At 40.7% G+C, this 13123-nt stretch overlaps 1 protein-coding gene and 1 pseudogene across 2 annotated transcripts in view; one reads left to right on the forward strand and one right to left on the reverse strand.

Moving 5' to 3' along the window:
- Window positions 1-7879, reverse strand: part of LOC307057926 (small ribosomal subunit protein uS5-like) — a 56499-nt pseudogene extending 48620 nt beyond the window's left edge. Inside the window, exon 1 of the transcript in view lies at window positions 7765-7879. The product of the transcript in view is annotated as a small ribosomal subunit protein uS5-like (transcript). The remainder of the gene's footprint in view (window positions 1-7764) is intronic.
- Window positions 1-13123, forward strand: part of CREB5 (cAMP responsive element binding protein 5) — a gene marked incomplete at its 5' end in the record, with an annotated part of 330757 nt that overhangs the window by 180116 nt on the left and 137518 nt on the right. The gene's annotated exons all lie outside the window — the stretch shown is intronic.

Genomic DNA, 13123 nt, shown 5'->3' on the forward strand with positions numbered 1-13123 from the left:
ACACTGTTACAAGGGGCAGTTTGCCAAAAGTTTAGGTCAGAAACAAGAGACGAGTGTGATGAAGATTAGGCATGCACTTTAGACCCAGAATTAGAAGTTGAGCTCCATCATTCTGTGGCTCAGCAGTATCATTCCAGCTGCAAAACACCTTAGGGATATTTAATGTTCTGTGCCCACCCTTTCTAAATGTATATGACTCAATATCCCCAATGAGTAATGTGGCTGGCAGCCATACCACCTTCAGCTAAGCTCTCGTAAGCTGAACAGGGCTGGGCTAGGTCGATGTTCTTATGGGAGACCTCCAAAGAAACCCTGGAGACCTCCAAAGAAACCCTGTCAGCGATGATTCAGTGGGTAGTTCCCTGCCTTGAGTCAGTCCCAAATCACTTTCCTTTCCTAGCATTAACAGGTCCTTTATATATGCAGGTGCAGCTTTTTCGAGAATCGGTCCAAAGCCTCTTTTTTTGCTTTAAAACATTCTTTTTTTGTAATTTAAAGTAAAAGGCAGTGTGGGAGTGGCCCAGAGAAAGGGAGGAGGAAAAGGAAGGGAGCAGCAGAAGGTGGAGAGAAGTGATCCATTGCAGGCCAGATCCCATTTCAAGAAACTCACAAAGATGCCTCTAATTATTTGACTGTATACTGGGGCCTTGTTGCCATCAATTTTGCTTAGATCGAGTGGGTCACCAGCAACAGGATTTGGAGATCTCCTTTGATGTGGAGAGTGAAACAAGGATTGTTGCTCTTGGGATCTTGTAGAAAGTTCTGACTTGCCCCTAAAAGATCCATTCTAGACAAACCCAGATGATTTGCACAGCCACATCTAAAAGTTCTCAGATGTATGCTGTCACTGGGTGGACCTGATCAGTCCCAGGGTGACCACTGCAGTGCCAGACAGAGCCATCAAGGATACTAGTCCTTAGTGTGTGTTCTTGTAAGCACTTTCCCTGCCCTTCTAGTTGCTTGAAACTACCATTAAGCTTCGTTGTTGGCAGTTAAAATACTACTGTGTTACTGTCTAGAAGCTGCTGTTTTGAGGATGTTTAAATTCTTAAAGATATAGAATGTTTTGACCTTTTTGGAGTATAAAGCACTTGTTAATATGTAAGAGGAACTGTGGCAATATTTCCTTTCTTCAATGAAATATGCTTAGGCTGCTTCTATCCACATTAAACCAAGGATATGAATAAATCTGCCTAAATATTTTCTTTGGGATAGGAATCATTTTCTAAGTAAATCCCATTGGATGATATAAAAAATAATAAAGAAAGAAAAGAAAAAAGATGAAACAGTTAAAAAAAAACCTTCTCAGTGCTACATAAGAGAAGAATTTGTTCTGTTTATTTGTAAACTTGCAAAATATTTCTAAGTTTGCAAATAAAATAAACATTTTTCTATACAGTTGTTTTTGAAGTCACATCCAGCCTGTCTCCCTAAGATGACAAAGCCCAGGAAACAAAAACAAATATCTGTTCAATGGAGTTGAAATTAGTCCATGTTTATACTTTTATTTGAAGGATGTGTTAGACTTTTAAAAAACTACAAGTGGTAAATATTCAATTATTATTAATAGATTTTTCTAAACTTTTGCTTTGCCTTTAAAAAGAAGAAGTTACAGTGAATAAGATAATTAAAGGTTCAAAAACTGCATGTCTGCCTTTTAGTCACATTTAAGTTAATTATATGTCTTCTTGCATAATTTCCCCAGCCTTGAATATTGCATAGTCATATAAAAAAAAAAACTTTTTCATAAAATGCTCTACAGTCAGCTTATACCATATTTTAACCTTTATTAAACTCTATTTGTTTCAGAGTTAATTGTGAGGGTATGTAAAGAAAATTCATGAAGTTTCCCTTCCTAGGTCTAATGTGTGATCTCACTTTATACTGTTCAGTTTTTATTAAATTTCTTTGCTAACTTAATGCTAAAAGATATATAAGAAAACTAATAAAAAGCATATCACATCTTTTCATTTGCAGAAAAAAAATCAACATTCTGCATTACAATATGAGGGGTCACGTCATACATTCCTTTCCATTTTCTGGGTTTTGAAAACATCTCTGGATATGTCAAACTTTATTTATTTTTTAGTAATCATGTTTATTATATATTGTTACTATACAAAATTCTATTGTAATTATGCAAATCTGAATATAGAATTATGGAGGTATGAAACAATTGCTATAGTCAGTAATACTTATATGTTTTCCCCTAAAGCATGGCTACAAAAGAAAAAATTACTTATTACAATCTTTAATATCATAAGGAAAGGACTAAATGCAAAAATTGGAACAAAAATGTTTACGAAGAGTTAGGTTTTCCTCTAAACAGAGTTTGGGTGAAAACAGGCTTTATTCCAGTTAGAGTAATGGAATGTAGGAAATAACTTGCTCTTTTTATATTATTTTTATGATATGATTTCAGTCTATATTGGAACCACATTCTATTGGTATGCCTCAAGCATTCGAAGGCATTGGGTTTTACCAGTGGGTGAGCATGTGAAGTTTTTTTCCCAAATTCACAGCAATACTTACATCCAGGGACTCCTGTTACCTCCCTCTTCCAGGGGTCAGGGTCTCCTTTCTTACTGACCTCAGCTGCCCAGGCCTTGCCCTTCCACCCTGCCCTGCTCTGATGTCCCATTTGGTGGGACCCTTCCCAGTGTGTAGCACAAGAAATGCACCAATTCCACCCACCAGAGATCCTTAGGCCAGAAAGAACACATCTGACATGAGGCACCAGGAATGCTTTCTTGAAGTAGAAAGCATGTGATTTGAGCCTTAAAGAAGGGATAGAACCATGAGTCCTGGAACATGTTTCAAGTAGAAGGAACAGTGTGAGCAAAGTCGTAGATGTAGGAAAGATCAGGAGAGACTGTGTTGAGACAAAGCAAACATGTCCAGTTTGGCTCTAAACAAACCTTATAGAATATATGCTGGTGAATAGTGGCAGATGATTCTCAAAATATAGGATGCAACCAAATAACTGAAGAACAGTTTACTTCAATTAGCAATTGAAAGCTTGTTTTTGAGCAAAGAAATAAAATTATGAAAGCCCCATTATGATGGCATCCTGGAAAAGAAGAAAAATTAGTGAAAAAAGTGATGAAGTCTGTAGTTAATAGTATCAAACCAGTGTTAGTTTCTTAGTTTTGATAAATGTGCCAGGGTTAAATAAGATGTGAATATTAGGGAAAGCTCCATGAAGAATGTACGGAAAGGCTCTGTATTATCTTTGTGACTCTTCTGAAAATTGGAAATTATTTCAAAATAAAAAGAAACAACAATAAAACACTATGGGACTTTATCTCCAGCACAGGACCCTCACATCTGGCCATCAGGGGATGGTTTTGTTGTGGCTCCTAGAACAGAAGTAAAGCATTTGTTGTTTTGCTGTAAGCTCTGGAAGTCTGTTTCCTGTGTCAAGAACCTTTGTTTCTGTAATTTCACCTGCTCCTGGGGTCTGCTTCTTCCTGTGCCCGCCATAAGGATGTACCTCTCAGCTGGAAGCTAAGGGCGGCTCTGGGGACTCAGGCATCAGATCACGATGGACTCCCAGCTCCTGGGGGCTTCTTTTCTTGCTTTCTGTACCAGTTGTCCCGCCATCCCCTTCCCTTGATGTCACTCTGAATATTCTTGCTGCATGTGATAGAAAGTAAAACGTTTTTAAGACCAGTTAGCACAGAATTTGAAAAAGCCTTATTTGAGTTCACTGCCTTTTAATAGGTGATTTTAAGTGTACCTCTCCATTAAGACCATGTACCTGAGTTTGGGATTCTAGGGGCTACCGTGTTTCTGTCACTGGAAATATTTTTATAGTCATTAATGCAGATTAAGAGAAGCTGACAGTTTATCCAAGCATAATATAAACATATGGGCTTCCCTGGTGGCGCAGTGGTTGAGAGTCCGCCTGCCGATGCAGGGGACACGGGTTCGTGCCCCGGTCCGGGAGGATCCCACATGCCGCGGAGCGGCTGGGCCCGTGAGCCATGGCCGCTGGGCCTGCGCGTCCGGAGCCTGTGCTCCGCAGCGGGAGAGGCCACAACAGTGAGAGGCCCGCATACCGCAAAAAAAAAAAAAAAAAAAAAAAAAAAATAATATAAACATATTTCATCCACGAATACTTGTATCCAGAGTAGCTTATATGAGGTAATTGTCCAAAGTTTGTTTTTAATTCTGCCTATGTCCCATCTGCCATCTCAAAAGCATGAGGGTACAGATCAATACAAGTCAAGACAACAGAAGTTTGCTAATATAGAAATATACAGGTGTGTGCATATTTAGATGGTGTGCATGTATGTTTTCCATCCATCTATAGCAGCCTGCTTTGTTGATGAAGTTATAATTACATTTCCTACAACAATGTCTTATCCCAAAGTGTGTACTAGATTGCTTGAGTTATTTAGTGACATTTATTGCAAAATGAATACAGACACTTCCTATTTAGAAATATGTTTCCTGCTTTCCATGATCTCTTCTCAAAAAACTGAGGCTCTCTTACAGTTAGCTTTAGCATAAGCATAGTTTGGGTACCTTAGATGTTGCTAGCTTCAACTAGAAGAGAGCAATCCTAATTTTGCAGATTGTCAGGAGACAAGCAAGAGACTTTTGGTCTTCTTCCCTGTCTCCAATACTTCTTCTTAAATTCTGGTAACACTTGGGTTACTCAGTTGCCAGTCTACATGTGAGGGTTCAAACCAGATAATGAAGCCAAGAAAGAAGAATTGAGCCTTTCAGTTCTTCTTTGTTTTGTTTAACAGCGACCCCAAAGGAAAAGCAACAAGGTGTGGTGAATTAGAGTGGGAATACATCAATCAAGTGCCTGGGTTTGGGACTTGTCTCTGCCACGTGCCAGCTGTGTGATCTTGGGCAAGTTACTTAACCTCTCTGAACTTTTGTTTATTCATCTGTAAAAGAGGGATGAGAATTGAAGCAAGGTTTGCATTTATTTAGTGAGAAATTGCAGATTAGCTTTTAGCACATTGCTTGGCATGTAGTAAGCATTTACTGATTAGTTTTTATGTTTATAATAATTATTATTACACTTCCCTATTCTTTTCTGCCTCCAAAGTTCAACCATGTACCTCATGCCACTGAAGTGTACATTTTAAAAAGGTTAAAATGGTAAATTCTATGTTATGTCTGTTTTACCACAATTAAAAAAAACAACAACATAATGAATGGGAAAAAACAAGAGTTCTGACCACCCCAGCTAACCAAATACAAAAATCACTTTTCAAAATTAAAAAACACACATCCAGGAGGCCAGACAAGTTATATTATGGAATTATATTATGAAAAATTAATAGTTTTCCAGAAAAATTATATTATAGAAAAAACACCGCACTTAGAGGTCAGAAGACCTGGGATCTAGTTAGTAACTGTGCTCTTGGTCTAGTCCTTATACCTTTCTGACCTCAGCTTTCTCCTTGGGAAAAGTTCTAGGATGATTAAATGAGGTAACAATTACGTTGTAACATATAAATTGGCATGATTGTGGCCAGAGTCCCTATTGCTTTTCATCCACTTCTAAGAACAGAGCCAGGATGTTGTACAGAACTGCAGGAAAAGTGTCCTGTTCATAATGCATTTATTTGGTTACAAAAACATCAGGGCATTTAATAATGCGCTATGGAATAGGCCCTGACAAATTCTGATTGACAGAGACTGTCCGTCTTGACTCAGTTAAGGGGAAATGCCCTGGGCCCCAGCTGTTGAATCAGTGGGCCATTTCCAATGCCCCTCGGCTGACATCTTGTTCAGAGCACAGCCTCCCCTCGCAGGAGCCCAAAGCCAAGAACGAATTAAGGAAGATCACACAATGAGACTGTCTCTCCACAACACAGAGATACCAGGCCTCTCGCCCAGGGTGTAGTAGAAAGAGCTCTGAAATAGGCACAGGGGCCTGGGGTGATTTTGAGCTCATGACCCTTTTCTGTACTTCACTTTTCTCACCTGCAAAATGAGGAAAGTTGGTCTTTAGAATCTTCATGGTCTAACACCTTATGAGGTTGTGGTAACAATACTTTGAAAATTTTAGAATATTTCCCTGCTTTTCTCCCACATTTAAACATTGTAGGCCTTAGACTCACAGTTACCTTGGTTTCCTGCAACCCAAGACCCACCCACCCCCATCCTTCCCCTCCATTGCCCTTTCTAAGTCAATATAGGCCATCTGCAGAGGAGGGACAGATTTATTTAAACCCAATGCCTCTACTGTTTAGGAAAATTTGGATTTACCTGGAACAACATAAGGATTTTCATAAAAACATCCACAATTTAACTTTCCAACTTTAAGATGTATTATTTGGTTTTTGAAATTTGGGGTGGTAAGTTTCTCAAGTGTCTCCATTTTTTAAAAAAATCCAGGGCCTCCAGGTCTAATAGAATGAATAGTATCACACATTGCAAAGGACCTCCCCATTTTAAAACGTGTCCCAGGATATTTGTTTTCTTTAGAAAACATCTGCTGGAAAGCAGCCTCTTACAACCTGTTGGGCAGCCCACATTCCCAAACTGACCTGGGACCATCTCCAAGTGAGAAATGTCTTAGAGGTTTTACAATCACATACAGTAAAGTTTGTTGTTTAAAAACATGTTTTAGGATTTTCTTTTTAGGCTTGTTCCCTAGCTTTTGAGACAAAAGAAGTTCTCCATCTAAAGCTCATGGATAATTTCAATTTTATCATTTCTGCTAAATCTCAAAAATGGTAATGGGTAAAGCAGAAGCCTCTGTTGACAGGAAGTTTATCTCTTGCTAATAAAAACTACACATATTTATCTGAGTGTTAGAGCCATGTTTTAACTCATTCAAGAACAGTGAATTGTAAAGGAGAAAGTACCCAGGCAGAGGGTATCTAAAAGCTTTGGCCCCATGTAGAATTGTTTTAAAGCTCCTTATCTTTTGTTGCTGGCAAATAAAATCTTCAGATTCTCTGCAATACAGTAATTTCTCTCTTGATGTTTACAAGCCTGGGGAGAAGGGGTAGCGTGCTTGCAGGAAGGCGATAGGGCAAAGGAGGCTGAGTCCCTCAGTCAGCTGACTCTGTAGCCTTTTCATCTTTTCCTAGGCAGAGCACAGCCACAGGAGGGACTGGATAGATGATTCTCAGTAAATGTGTACTCCTTGGTCATCTGAAGTAACTATTGTACTTATACTGACTTCAGGACTCTCCCCTGCCTCCTTCCTGGATTTTTCTCCTACCTCACTAACTGATCCTCCTCTGCCCTCCTCTTTCTGTAAGAGCGGCCTGCATGACTCAGTTCTGAGACTTACCCAGTCTGTGGCTTTCAAGATAATGCATTGGAATTGATGCCCGATGGATGTCTTCAGCCCTAACTGCCCTGCTGAGCTCAGATGTTCCTACCGCTCTGCCTTCCTGATTTTTCCATCTGTATGTCACTAGACATCTCAGATTTCACTTGTCCAGAGCAAAAGTCTCCCTCCTCCGCAAGTCATTTACAGTCTTCATCAAGGTCATCAAGGTCAATAGCAACAGCATTTACCCACTTGATCGGGTCAAAAATGTGAAGTCTGGGCTTCCCTGGTGGCGCAGTGGTTGAGAGTCCGCCTGCTGATGCGGGGGACGCGGGTTTGTGCCCCGGTCCAGGAGGATCCCGCATGCCGCGGAGCGGCTGGGCCCGTGGGCCATGGCCGCTGGACCTGCGCGTCCGGGGCCTGTGTTCCGCGACGGGAGAGGTCACAGGGGTGAGAGGCCCGCGTACAGCAAAAAAAAAAAAAAAAAAAAAATGTGGAGTCCTCCTTGCCTCCTCTTCCTTGCTCCTGTGGCCACTCAGGTGCTGCTGGCTTCAGCTCGGTCTCTCCTGGCTCTGCGGTCTTCTCACCCACGTTTTCTGCTACCAGCCTAGCGCAAGTCCCCATCGCCACTCCTCCAGACTATTGCGAAATCTCTCAACCGCTCCCCAAACTTGAATTCTTACCTTCTGACGGTCCATTTTCCATACAGCAATTAATGCTACTTCTTAAAAATACAAATTGGATTATGGCAGTCCCTTCTGTAGACTTACCAATGGCTTCTCTCTGCCTTAAAATAAAATAGAAACTTTTTGCTATGGTCTGCAAGACCCCTACCTACCTCTCCCAGGTTCTCTCTTTCCCCTCTCCTTCTCTTTCCCTGGTGGCCTTCTTTCTTTCCCTGCAGGGAACACATATAGTCCTTTCCCATCTTAGCACATCAATCCAGTTTGTTCTCTCTGCACACTTTCTCTCCCATATCTATACCTACACCTCTGTGTGTCCTTATTTGATTGTCCTTATTTGATTGAGAGGTAAAATGTCATCTCTTTGGAGCAGACTTCCCCGAACACTTTATCTGAAAGACTTCACCATACCCAGTATCCCATCTCATCACCAGGTTTTATTTACTTTGTAGGAGTTCTCACTATCTGTAATTATTTATTTGTTTGTTTGCTAGTTTATCATCTCTTTCCATCCATTAGAATGCTGTCTCCCTGAAGTCTGAGACCTTGTTGGTTTTGCTTTCTGCTGTTTCTCTGAAACCTAGAACCTAAGACTCAGCAGCATCCTTCTACCGATACACTTCCCTCCCATTTTCTGTACTGGTGTCTCCAATACCATCCTAAGACCTTATGGCTTTGCATTTCCTTGAGTTCTCAGTATATACTATGCCACAAATTTGCCTTTATCAGCTAAAATCTTTTGTGAGATGACTTGAAACCAGTTAAGAACAAAAAGGCATCAAGAAAGGTAGACAGAGATATTGAAAGAGGAGACGAGAGAGAAACAAAAGGATCTCAATTTTGCTGAGGTTTGGCCAGGCCAAGAGATATCAGGTAACACCAAATAGCCTTTGTTAAAATAACAGAAACTTTTGACAAATTAAAATGAAGCTGCCCCAGACTGAGTTATGGGGCCTTCCAGGCTCAAAACCATCTAACCTTGCAAAATTGTGCTACCCTATGCAACCTTGCATCGAGGATACTGTTTCAGTTTGAAATAAGGTGCACATGCGATCTCACACACAAAGGCATCTCAGATTTGAGACAGGGAAGACTCTGGGTTAGACTATGAGAAATCAACAAGAAGGATTTTTTTTCACCAAATGGAAAGCGCAGTTTGCTGGCAATTATAGAGTATTCATTTCTGAAAGTATCCAGAACTTTAAAGAAAATGGCTGCTCCCAAACTATTTCATTCAAAGATTAGAGTTATTAATAATGATCAATATCTCTTCATTCCCCAAATCTTGGAAGCCTTCCTCTTTTGTCAACAGGAAGCTCCTCTGAGTAAATGGATGTAAAAAGCTTCAACAAGTGTCAGAATGAAAGGGGTAGGATGGCCCCTGACTAGAAGGGTAGTAAGTGACCAAAGAAATGCTTGAGAGACCTCTTTGCTTTTGGCATAGCCATCATTATTTTTGATGTTCACTGCCCTTTATCTCTTAGAGCATTGCTACCTCTGTTGCAGCATTATTTCTCAGACATTTGGCACCTCCCAAGGTTTTTTCTTTTGTCTGTCCCCTGCTTGGGTGTGTGGTGTCTATTTCAATAGCTGTTTCAATGGTGCTGTGACCATATTAATATGACAGAGAGTTGGTCCAAAAGAAATTACAAGGACCATCTTGTAATTCAGACACTTAATTCCCACTTAACAGTAGATGCAGCCCTTGATGACTCACAGGTCATAATCCTCATTCCCCTTTATTGGTCACTCTTGTTTTTGGGTCTGTGGATGGACTGGCACTTTATGAGGTTAAAAATAAAAGATTTCTGAAAAACTTTGATAAGATCCTTTGGAGAAAGAAAAGAACCCCAGAGAAGGGGACCCTGTGCAGAAATCTGTAGCATTCTGTTGTATACCGAACCAGGACCACTGTTGGATGTTCAATTAAAGTTCTAGAAGATAACCAAGTTATGCCAAAGTTGTGGTGGGCTGGCCCATGCAATACACTCGTCAGTTACCACTAATATTTCCTTCCCTTCCCCTCCCCAAGGTACCCTCCCTGTGATTGTCATTAGGAGACTGGGAATATTGCAAAGTAAACATCTGGAAGCATTGATAGTAAACATAGGAGAGAAATGCCTTGCTACACCAGCCACAGGTCAGGAAACCCTAATCTTATCGGGGGTCCTGGAGACCATAATTCCATAGACCGTTTAGATGGTGTTATGTTACTATGAACACATATGTTTTGTTTCCATCCTTTTTAGGCATCCTGTTTGGGGAAAGCTGGTTTTTAAAGACTTGATCATTTTAGGGCAGATTATTCTGCTTTTTACCTTAAAAAAAAAGGTGAAAGAAAATCACAGCTCCTTTAGAGCCTGAACAGCAGGGAAAAGACACAGTTATTTCTATTTGTTTTCTTTTATTTATTTAGTTTATTTGCTTGTACTATTTCAGGGACCAAGGATGACCACATAGAATTCAGTCTTCTTCAAGTGTGGTCTGTGGATCAATAGCATCAAAATCTGGGGAGTTTTGCTTAAAAATACATATACTTAGGCCCCACCTTCGCTGTTGGAATCTTTGAGGCAGCACCTGGGAATCTGCATTTTAATCTGGTCTCAGGTACACCAAATCTGAAAACCACTGAAATAGAAAAACACCCCGGTCTGCTGGTTGGTTATAGTACCTGGCTGGGGGTTAGCCTTCAAGGCATTGAGATTCATCTGTGCATGCCTGCTTTTCTTTCCCTGTAAAAGGGGCATAGCTTAAGTTTAATACAAAGAGAGCATGCTTCTTTCTTGGGGATTTTTAACCTGGGGTCCATGGTTAAGAGGAGGGTTCCCAGTTTTTATGAGATTCTCAAGGAGGATCGTTGCTCCAGAAAAGCATGTTCCAACACCACCTGAAAAGCATGCTTTCCAGTTTGGGTGGGAACATCGGGAACTCAGATTGGCCCAGATGGTGCTTGAATCTCTCATTCTTTCCAATTTCTATTAATGTCAGAGGAATTCTAAAGCTTATGGAGAATGAGAAGTTTAGGATCTTTTACCTCCAAACCTAAAGACCCCTTGGACATCATAACATCTACTTTTTCTCTCAGAGGAATGGAGAGGACAAGGCTAAGTTATTTATGAATCGTACGGTGCTACATGTCTAGAAAGACAGGAACACATAGCCGTGCATATGAAAGTGTCACTATGATTGTTGTCTTAAAGGTCTAGATCTGAATTTCAGCATAAGGCAGGATTAACTGCACCTTTCTCTCTGGGATTTCTGGTGTAAATAGACACCAGAGTCATGTACGAGCCTGAGAGGGAAAGGAGAATGTGGAAGCGGGTTTGGAAACCAAAATATTATGTCAGCAGTTTTCTCTTTCATTTATTCTCTCTTATCAAAACCAACTTTTTAACTCAGGGGCTCTGTTAATAAAAACATAGATAATTTCATTTGGAAGACCCAAGAGCTTCATGTTTGGGGTTAAAAAAAAAATTCCTCTTATCCCCTCCAGGGAAAAGCATTGGAGGGCTCATTCTTCTCTCAGAACCCTCTGAATAAATCAGTGCTGGTGAACTCTCCTCAGAGTAAGGGGAGGTCAGTTATTAAATACACACAGAACCTATAGCTGGAATCTCTGTGAAAAGAAAAACAACCACAAATACGATTTCCAAGTTTAAGCCTTCCTTTTTATTTCTAGTACCCTCAAAACCCTTCAAATTCATTCTTACTTTTGCATTTGTTTTTTTCATTTTAAAATGTTTAACAATGAAAACAGCGAATAGAGTTTACTCTCAGGGCTATTATCCAAACAAGTTAAGTCTTCTTTTTCAGAAAGCCTTTTTGTGCAACTGCAAAGTATTTGGGGGTCACTGTTTACAAAGAAGACACCCAGTGTTTTAATTAAAATTATGCAAAGGGGTAGCATTCCAGATAGGAATTCTCAGCAAATGATGGTCAGGTTCCGGTAGGCACATGTTTTCCTCCCTGTCAAACGAGGAGACCCAGCAAGAAAGAAGGAGCCTCGGAAACCAGCAGCGTGAGGGCTCTAGGAGAGCTGTAGGTATGAACTTTGCAGTGTTGGCTCAGGATGTGGGCCCTGATGAGATTTCAGCGTGTGATGAGGAGGTGGTGAAGACCAGGTGAGGGGTATGAGGCAGGCAGCACCCTCCAGTTACCTGAGAGAGGGGAACTCCATTTCTTACTTTTTGATGTTATGTCATAAAAAGTTTTTCTTTTTTCTCTGCCTCAACTTTGGAAATTCCCCTCCTTTGGAAAATCTCTGATCAAAATCATGAAGCTCGTAAGACACACGTTTCTCATTCTGATGGCTGGGACCCAGACCACTGCTTGCTTCAGGACACACAGGTTAGCCCAGGTCACCGGGAACATCTGGGTTATGGAAGGTGTGAGTGCTTTGATATGAAATACTGAGGTGTCATGGTCACTTCCCTGATTTTGGCATCAGACAACTTTAGGTCAAGTCTCAGCTCCACTGTGGACTTCAGGCAAGTTACTAAATCCCCTGAGTCAGCTTCTTCATCCATAAATGGGGATAATGAAAGTGCCTACTTCATGGTGTGACAGAAAAGATTAAAAGAATTAACATCTGTGGGACACCTAACACGATGCACAGCACAAAATATGTGCTGAATAATTGTTGGCTAATGGTGACATATATATGTCCACATACACACATATATAGACATATACATATATATATAGTCAGCTATTGTACGTATATGTAAATATATGTGTATATATGTATGTTCATATATGTGTATGTCTACATATGTGTATATATATATATGTGACAATGAGATATACAATAGCTACAAAACAAGGAAAAGTATCAATTTCTGCAAATTTTAACAGAGAGGATAGACAAGGCCATAATTTTGGTGTTTCACACAAGCAACAATTATAGTGGGGAAAATAGAATGGCAAGCTGAAAGACATGGAATTGAGAAGAAGGGAAGATTGATGGAAGTGATGCTTCCGAGGAAAAGTCCAGTCCGTGGCAGGCATCACCCACTTCTCCCCAGCTGGCCGGGTAGACCCAGAGCCTCTCCTGATATCATTTGCCTAGCCCTGCTGGTGCTCATGAAGTACACAGAGAGCAGTAAGTCTTCACCACCCAGGGCCTGGACCAAGGAGGCAAGTGGGGCACCCACTCTCAGGGTTGTGCAGTTGCTGCCCTGCCCTT

Source organism: Hyperoodon ampullatus (assembly GCF_949752795.1).
Source record: "Hyperoodon ampullatus genome assembly, chromosome: 9".
In the NCBI taxonomy this organism is placed as follows: Eukaryota; Metazoa; Chordata; class Mammalia; order Artiodactyla; family Ziphiidae; genus Hyperoodon; species Hyperoodon ampullatus.